Raw genomic sequence first — 9636 nt, 5'->3', positions numbered from 1 at the left:
CCCGTTCCTCTCTCTAAACATGTCCCTGGGTGAGGATTAAAAATAAATAAATAAAACCTACTGGGACTCTATACAGTTTTTGCCTTCAGCTTAGGAGCCTAGAAGTAGAAAGATAAAGAAAAGGAAAAAGCTGAACCTACAGCTATTTTCAATATACATAATAAGTCATGCTAGTTAGAATCCACGCTGCACTTCAATTACTTTTTTTTCATTAATTAACAAATATTTATTAAGCACTTATGGTGAACCAGTCACAGTTACAGGAGTGAAGGACTTGGCAGTGAGAGAGACAAAGACTAGAGATGCTTACCAGGCAATGGGTAGGGGCAGGCATGTATTAGAAGGAGAGCATGGCATGTGCCAATGCCCTGGGGAAGGGAATACTTGGGAATGCCCGAGAAACTGAGAGTAAGGGAGAAGATGGTGAGGACATGAGCTGGGTGAGGACAGCAGGATCTGCTCACACAGAGCCCTGAACCCAAGTGAGGGGCTGGATTTTATTCCCCTTAGAACACTCCTGAAGGCCATAAGTAAGGGGTGGGGTCATCCTGCAGGTTGCAGTGTACACCATTATACCTTCATTAAGCAAGCACCTGATGGATGGCCCAGCCCTGTCAGGCTGTTGATCCCTCAGCTCCAAGAAGCCCACGGTGTGCTTTCTTAGTGATGCAGACTGACCCAAGGCGCATGTGCTGAAATCACGTCCTCAGTGTGATGGTATCAGGAGGTGGGCCTGTCACGAGGGTGGAGCCCTCATAAATGGGATTAGTGGCCTTCTGCAAGAGACGCTGGAGAGCTGCCTCGCCTTCTGCCTGTGTGGACACAGCGAAAACGCTATTGTCCAAGAACCGGGATGCGGGCTTCAGTAGACACAAAATCTGCCAGCACTTTTGTCTTAGATTTCCCAGCATCCAGAACTATAGGAAACAGCACTATTTATAAACCTCCCAGCCTGAACAGACTGAGCCACGTAGAGCATGACTGAAACACAGAGCCCAGTGAGGAAAACCTGACGTCCTTTGCCACCGAGCAATCCCATTGCTTCAGGATGGCCTTTGCAATGCCCTTGTACCCACAGCGGTCTGTGACTTCCCATACAACCCACTGGGCTCAGCGGGATGAAGCAGCTCCCAGGGGCTCCAGTTCCTCAGCACAGGTGTTAGGGCTGACTCTGCATCGCACCCCGACAGGCTCCTCCGCCCTGAGCTCAGTCGTCCTCCCTGCCTCCCCAGGTGAGATTTGCCCACACACTGGCCAAGGAGCGCTAGCTCATTGTCTTCCTTTTCCTGGCAGTCTGGGGGAACCATGCCGCTTACCAAAGAACTCCCTCATCCCAGCCAGACGCGGGGGTCCCCGAGCCCCGCCTGGGTTGCTGACGTGGACTGCATATAGCACAGTCTGCTTGGGAGTCGTGGATCTTCCTAGGGTGCCCAGGCCTGCTGGGAGCGTGCTGGAGAAACAAGACTTTGGTGCCTCAGAAATGGCTCTCATGGAGGTGCAAACGCTCTGCTGGGAAAACCTTAACCTCTGGTCGCTCAAGAGAACGCTGCAATCACCAGGCAGCCGCCCTCAATACATTTCTGGACACATCATTCCGACTGTGTGGCTAGGAGTCTGTGCCGGCCTAACGGAGCGTCCCCTGAAACCTCAGCACTGGGGAACCCATTGTTGAAAAGCTTCTGAGAAAAATGGGGCTGAGGCCTGAGGTCATAAATGAACCCACGAAGCACTTAAGCCTATATTCTCTTTGCATTCGATACAATTCACAAAGGCCACATACTAACTAAAGACGAAAGCATTGGCCTCTTACACATCATAAATTTGTAATGACAGGAAGTTTACAATTAATTTCCATTAACCATCCTTTCCTCTCTAGAAACTATGATATCTCTTCCTCACAATTTCGGAAGTTGCTTGTAAATTCTCTTGGCTTGCATTCAGAGCACATGTTTAAAGGGGATAATATTTGAGAAGTGTTTTCATATCTACTAACTCTTCATGCCCTGGGCTCCCCACCTGTGTGGGACAGAGTTCTTACCAGCAGACAACAAAATCCATACCAGTTAGTTTAATCAGAAAGTGGATTTAAAAATCATGTTCGTTTGCTTACAGGATCTCCCGGGAAACCGGGAAATAAACTTGGCTGCCACACAGCCAGGAAAATTGCCCAGGCGCACACAGGACTATTCTAGCAAAATGCCACTGCTGCCACCACCCGCTGCTTGGCACTCAGGACGCCAGGCACTCAGAATGCCAGCCCAGCAGCCAGGAGCGCCAGTGGCGTCTGCAAAGAAGCTTTCTGGAAGACATCATGCCCGGTCATGTGGCCGGAGCCTCTTGTCCACTTCATTTTCCAGGTTTTGAGTCAGAGTGTCAATGTGGCAGGTGCTAGGTCTATGTGGAACTCTCTGGAAAGGGGGTGTTCAGCCCCGTCTCTACAGCGTAGGCGGTCTGGTAAGAAGGGAGCGGCCCACGGGCCAGCTCACAGGGTGTGCGCCACCGAGGCGCCAAGGCTTCCGGCAGAGAGCAGATATTAGCCAGAACACCATGTCGTTACTCAGCTCTGACTTTTCAAATTAAATGCTTTCGACTCTTTAACAGGACAATAGTCTTCAGAACCAGGTTTTGTAGAGAGAGGAAGCTTCTATAAGTTCTCGCAGCCACCATTACAATGTTAGCCGCCAGGCTCAGCCAACATGAACATGAAGGTTACAAAACACAAGGATAGAGAAACTCAGAGATGATATAATCATAGACTCTGCTGAGGTTTCAGCCTCAGAGGACAAGGAGGTGAAAAGCTCACCGTGCACCCTGCTGGGCTGCAGCAGGAGAGAGGAAGAGGCAGGACAAACTGCAAACGCAGCCTTTACCTGCCCCTCTTGGGGATACACTTGATGGGAGCAGCGGTGCTTAGAAACATTTCTCAACCCCCAAATCTCAGCAATGCCTAGCTCACTCCCTGCACATATCTGTGGAGGCTCTGGGCTGGGAGGGAAGAGAAGGGCCAATTCATAACCACAGTTTACCTGCGATGGGAGCGACCCTGGGTCACTGGCTGAAAGGCAGCTGGGTGGGTGCACGGGAGGAAGGGTATCTGGCCAGGGGTGCCACACAGTCATTCAGAGACCCCTGCTCTTCCGTTTAGTGGCTTTGTGCCCCCTTAGCTCCGAGTCCCTGCTGTATCCTCTCTATTGACCAGCCAAAACAAGCCAGTAAAAGGAAAGCCCACAGAGGTTTTCGGGGCCTGGCCAGCAGGCGGAGTGCACCACTCCCACCCGCACCTTAGCCAGAGCTCGATCCTATGCCCCACCCACCCCATCGCACGGGAGGCTGGACAGCACAGTCTGGCTGTGCACCTGGGAGGGAAGGAAGCACAGAGGGTTTCTGTCCCAGGCCAGGGACGCAGAAGCGTTGTGTTCCTTGGTGACAAGACACAGGTTCTGAGGGACACAAGGTTGGAGTGTTCTAGGAGTCGTCATAGGCAGGGACTCCGTGGGCAAGTGGAAATGGTGGATCCAGAGACCTTGTTCCTTGGTGACAAGACACAGGTTCTGAGGGACACAGGCTGGAGTGTTCTAGGAGTCGTCATAGGCAGGGACTCCATGGGCAAGTGGAAATGGTGGATCCAGAGACCGTGGGGCCAAATGGGGTGAATAGCCCCCAGTGGACAGCAACCCAGGTCATGACCTGATCAGCCAGGCATGGCAGAGGTCAGTGAGGACTCAGCTGAGGTCCCAGGGCGCCTTTTTCCTGTTCCATGAGGCCATGGGAGCCCGCCACATGCCCAGATTTCATCTTTGTCTGAGGGCATGGTCTGCTCTCTTTCACATCTTCTCCCCCACCGTCTTTTGTTCTCCTTCCTTTAGGACAGGATTAGGGCACGGAGGGATGGCTCAGGAAAAAGGCAAAGCCTTTTACATAAGTGACCTGGCTTCTCTGGCTGGTGTTGCATCTCTGTTGGTGCGTTTGGTGTGATCGGTGTCCACACCTTGGTGTGTGTGAGGTCTTTGGGGACCCTTCTGCAGGGCCTCTCCTGAGATGGGAAACCGAACTTCAGCACCATCTCCTTCAGCTCCCAGGGGCCTCCTTCTGCTGGATCCCATCAAGCTCTTGGATGGCGCATCAAGAAGACGGCTCAAGTCTCCCGGGGCAGTGCTCGGCACACAGGTAGCTCATACTCTTGCTATTCAGATTCCAAGGGTGTGACCTCCTGTAATCACCCTCTCCTTGGCCATATCACCCTTTTCTTGGCCATATCTTTTTTCCATTCCATTTTCTTGGCTCATGTAGGTATAGGGCAGATGAATAATTCTAACTACATGTCCAATCAGGGACTGAGGAGCAAATCTCTCCTTTTTGTAGGCGTTCCTCTCTTTCTTGGATTAGGGGGTGAGGAGTGAACCTTCCCCCCAAGATGGGGGGATTCCTCCTGAAGCCAATGACACATTTCTTCCTTCTCCCTAGCCATGGTCTTCTGCTTCTACAGAATTTAATGGGGTGAAGGTGGGAAGGTGGCAGGAGTGAGGGTGTGTGCATTAGTCAGGTTCTCCAGAGAAACATAACCAATGGGATGTATATTTATTTATTACTAGAGGCCTGGTGCACAAAATTTGTGTAAGGGGGGGTGTCCCTCAGCCCAGTCTGCACCCTCTCCAATCTGGGATTCTTCTGGGGATGTCCGACTGGCAGTCAGACATCCCTCTCACAATCCGGGACTGCTGGCTCCTAACTGCTTGCCTGCCTGCCAGCCTGATCACCCCCTAACCACTCCCCTGTTGGCCTGATTGATGCCTAACTTCTCCCCTGCTAGTCCGATCACCCCCAACAGCCCTCCCCTGCCGGCCTGATCACCCCCAACTGCCCTCCCTTGCTGGCCTGGTTGCTCCCAACTACCTCCCCTGCCAGCCTGATGGCCCCCAACTGCCCTCTCTTGCAGGCCTGGTAACCCTTGTGGAAGCCGCACAGAGCAGCAGCCAGTACCCACCCCTTGGTGGGGCTGAGGGGACTCTGGCAGAAGCTGCGTGGAGCAGCAGCTGGGACCCGCTCCCCGGCTGGGCTGAGGGAACTCCAGTGGCAGGCGCACGGAGCAGCAGCCAGGACCTGCCCCCCGGTGGGCCTGAGGAAAAGCCCTCCCCTGCCGGCCTGATCACCCCCAACTGCCCTCCCTTGCTGGCCTGGTTGCTCCCAACTACCTCCCCTGCCAGCCTGATGGCCCCTAACTGCCCTCCCTTGCAGGCCTGGTAACCCTTGTGGAAGCTGCACAGAGCAGCAGCCAGTACCCACCCCCTGGTGGGGCTGAGGGGACTCTGGCAGAAGCTGCGTGGAGCAGCAGCCAGGACCTGCCCCCCGGTGGGCTGAGGGAACTCCAGTGGCAGGCGCATGGAGCAGCAGCCAGGACCTGCCCGCCGGTGGGCCTGAGGAAACTCCAGCAGCAGGTGTGCAGAGCGGCCGACCCCAGGGGTGGGGCTGGCCACTCTGCAGCCTGCCTCTGGGCCCCGCCCTTGGCACAGCCGTGGAAACCCTGGCAGCAGGTGTGCAGAGCGGTTTCCAGGCCTCCTGACCCCCCACCCCTCGTGGGACCATGGGAACCGCCGTGGCAGGCACACGGAGCAGCAGCCGGGACCCAACCCCCAGCGCGGCTGAGGGAACTCCAGCGGCAGGCACGTGAGCCGCCAGCCCCACCCCCGCTGTGCGTGCTGCCATCTTGTGACGGCGTTATGGTGTGAGGGTCAATTTGCATATTACCTCTTTATTATATAGGTAAGAGATTGGTTCATATGATTATGGAAGCTGGCAAGTCCAAACTTTGAAGGGGTGGCTGGCCGACTAGAGACCCAGGGGAGTGCTGATGCTGCAGATCAAGTCTGGAGGTTGTTCTGCGGAGGCCCCCGAGGAGCCAGCGCTGCAGGTCCAGTGTGAAGGCCACCTGCTGCAGAGCTCTCTCTTGCTCAGGGGAAGTTGGTCTTTTGTTCTATCCTGACCTTCAGCTGGTTGGATGAGGCCCACCCACATTGTGGAAGACAATCTCAATGTCTAATGATTTAAATGTAAATCTCATCCAGAAGCAACCTCACAGAAATATCAAGAATAATATTGGACCAAATAGCTGGGATCTGTGGCCCAGCCAAGTGGACACATGAACTTAACCGTCACAGTTGGGGCAGCCTGACTCCAATGGCTGGTCCCCCCTCTGCAAGTCTGTGGTGACCCTCCGGAATGTGGGGCCCTCAACACCGCTCAGCCCCAGCTTTTGTCCACAGTTACAATTTGGGGGCAATAAAACCAGTTACAGTAAAATTGAAACAAACTCCCTCCCTGTATAATTTCTCAGAGAAAACAATTACAGATGGTTTATAGCTTTTCAAATTTTTAAAGGACATATATTCTCTGTCTCCCTCCCTTCCTCCTCCTAATTAATTCCATATCTGTGTTTATCTCTGTCCAGGTTTTGTTTATACAGCTTCATTGGATAAAATTCATATAATATACTAGTCACTCATATAAAGTGAATATTCACAGATATGTGCAACCATCACCATAATCAGCTTTAAAACATTTCATCACCTTTAAAAAATAAGCACCCATACTCTGCAGCTCACTCCCCTAGCCCCGTCTTCATCCCCCACCTCAGCAACCGCTCATGCGCTTTCTCTCTCTATAGATCTCCTCATTCCGGACTTCGTATGAATGCAATCACTGACTCTGTGTTCTATTGTGCCTGACTTCTTTAAGTTAGCATGATGATTTCTAGGTCCGTCCATGATGTAGCGTATGGCAGGATTTCATTCATGTTTATGGCTGAATAATTCCTTGTAAGGATATACCACATTTGCTTATTCATTCATCACCTGATGAACATTTCCATTGTTTCCACCTGTTGGCTATTGTGAATAATGCTGCTATGAACATTGTGCGTAAGTTTTTGAGTGGACATATGTTTTCATTTCTCTTGGGTATACACGTAGGAGTGGAATTGCGGGGTCATCTGGGAACTCTATGTTTAATCATTTAAGAAACTGTTTTCTGGAGTGACTGCATCACGTTTCATTTCCTCCAGCAGTGTATGAGGGTTCCCATTTCTGACGACAGTTATTATTACTCACTCTTTGCTGCTAGCCATCCTAGTGGGTATCTCCCTGTGGTTGTGATGTGTATTTTCATGATGACTAGTGATGCCAAGCATATTTTCCTGTTTGTTACTGATAAAATGTGGGTTGGAATGTCTGGCTGCCACCAAATTCTGCTTAGCTTTGCTGGAAAACTGAGTCCCAGTAGTGCCTGGGGTTGGAGGGCTGGCTCAACTCAGAGACAGCCTTCCCCCTTTATCTCTTTCCCATTCGTGGTTATTTGTCTAGAACTTCAGCTCCCCTGGCGAGGTAGAGCTGGAATTGCCTGCATTTGCAATAGACCCGCAGCCCCTTCTCCCCTCTGGTCCTCGCCTCCATCCTCCATAAGCTTTTCCTTCTCCTGCGCCCCAGCCTGGCCTCCCCAGAGCTCCTTCCTTCGCAGGACAGCTCGAGCCTGTGGCTGACATCAGAGGGCCTGAGGGGAGCCTGGGGATTCTATTCCATTGTGTTTGGCCTTGAAGGTCGTTCCGGTAAGGGCTGACCATGTCTAAAAACATATCATATGAGGTCATGTATGCTCCAGCAAACCAAAGCCATCTTTTCTTTCACATACCCCCGCTGCCTGCTGAGAAGCATGTGGTATGCTAACCGGAAGTCCTGTTTGCTGAGAGTAGACCATTATCATGCCCTGTGCAACGGCTTCCATAGACTTGAAAACATTGCTGATTTGGGAGTGTAAGTTTAAAGGCAGGAACTAGAAAATAGTAAATTGCTCTCCTTAGGAGAAAGGAGTGGCAAATTGAGTGGTTCTGGGGAAACTCTAGGAGTGGAGGTTTTAATAGAGGAGATTTTGACCAGAGATTGGCACACTTTTTCTTAAGGGCCTGACCATAAATATTTTAGGCTTGGTGGCCCATTCTGTCTGTCTCAGCCACTCAATGCTGACATTGTAGTGAGACAGCAGTGCAAGTGAGGTGGAAATGGGTGCTGTGGCTCTGGGAGGATTAAAGGGATGGAGTGGGGGGTAGGAAAAGAGAGGGGGGAGAGAGAGAGAAGGGAGGAGAGAGAGAGGAAAAAGGGGGAGAGAGAGGGAGAGAGAGGGGGAGGGAAGAGAGAGAGAGAGAGAGAGAGAGAGAGAGAGAGAGAGAGAGAGCTGAGAGATATCAGTGTAAGAGAGAAATGTCGATCAATTGCCTTTCGTATGTGTCCTGACCAGGGATTGAACCACAACCCAGGTATGTGTCCTGACTGGGAATCAAACTGTCAGCCTTTAGGTGCAAAGGATGGCGCTCAACCAACTGAGCCACACCGGCCAAGCTGGAGAAACCCTTTTAGATGAAAGCTCTGCTTTCCCCATCGGCACTAACCTTGTCACACGTTAGAGTGTGATTGCCTCGTGTGTACTACAGAGATGAGGCACAGGGAGGAAGAGGCATGGTGGGGTGGCAGGCCTAGATGGCAGGGAGGGAGGGCCACCGGTGGGCGGTGGTGTGGCCTACCGCCACCTACTTGACTGCCCACTGGGACAAGTGAGTGTCAGGCCCTGGCATTCTTTTCTATCACAGTTTCTGGTTGATTTATTTAAAAATCCATTCCTGGAGAAATAGACTTTTTTCCCCCTATAGAAATAAGTGTTGCCAAAACCGGTTTGGCTCAGTGGATAGAGCATCGGCCTGCAGACTGAAAGGTCCCAGGTTCGATTCCGGTCAAGGGCATGTTGATTTATTTAAAAATCCATTCCTGGAGAAATAGACTCCCCCCCGCCCATAGAATTAAGTGTTGTGTCATCTTTTTTCCTATGGATTAGGTTTATTTGGCTCCTATAATGCCCTACTTTTACTAGTCATGAGACTGTCTGATTTGGTTGCTAAGAAAACAGTACAAAGACTACATCAGGCCATTTTTAAAGCTAGTTATTTTGATCATGGAGACAAAGCCAGGCCCTTTGGTTTGTTTTGTTGTCTTTGGCAAGTTATCTCAAGAGGAAGTCATTTCATAATATTTTATGTTCTGGGTAAATATAACTGTTTATTTTGTAAATAAATGGACACGGAGCTCCTCTCAGGGCGAATGCGAGAGGCACATCACCTGGCTCTCTAGTTGCTATAGCCACACATTCTCTTTTCATTTAAAGTGGATTTTTCAGGAAAAACATTTGAGGCAAACACGATATGCAAGGTAATATCTTTATTACTCAAAGACTCATGCGGAGCTTGAAGAACATTAAGACCTCACCAGAGGCACAGAGACAGGAAAACTCACAAAGGAAGAATCAGAAGATGCAAATGACACAACCCCAGCACCAGTTAAAAAATTAATGCTCACTCCTAATGGTTAGTCTCAGATGGTGAAAATTGAGTCTCAGATGGTGTACTACTTTTTGGAAAGCAATTTGGCAAAATGCTTCAAGATTCATAAACATGAGCATGTCTCTGATCCATATTCCACTTCTGAAATGCTCTCCTCAGTAAAGAACCCAAGTCGGGAAAAGCATTGCCTGTTTGAGTGCATTGAGTGCAAGCTACAAGTTCAACAACAGGGATGATCTAGTGCAGTGGTGGGCAAACCG

The sequence above is a fragment of the Myotis brandtii genome, unplaced genomic scaffold (genome assembly GCF_000412655.1).
Source record: "Myotis brandtii unplaced genomic scaffold, ASM41265v1 scaffold1003, whole genome shotgun sequence".
In the NCBI taxonomy this organism is placed as follows: Eukaryota; Metazoa; Chordata; class Mammalia; order Chiroptera; family Vespertilionidae; genus Myotis; species Myotis brandtii.
The sequence above is the reverse complement of the archived record's forward strand: the minus strand, read 5'-3'. Positions refer to the sequence as shown.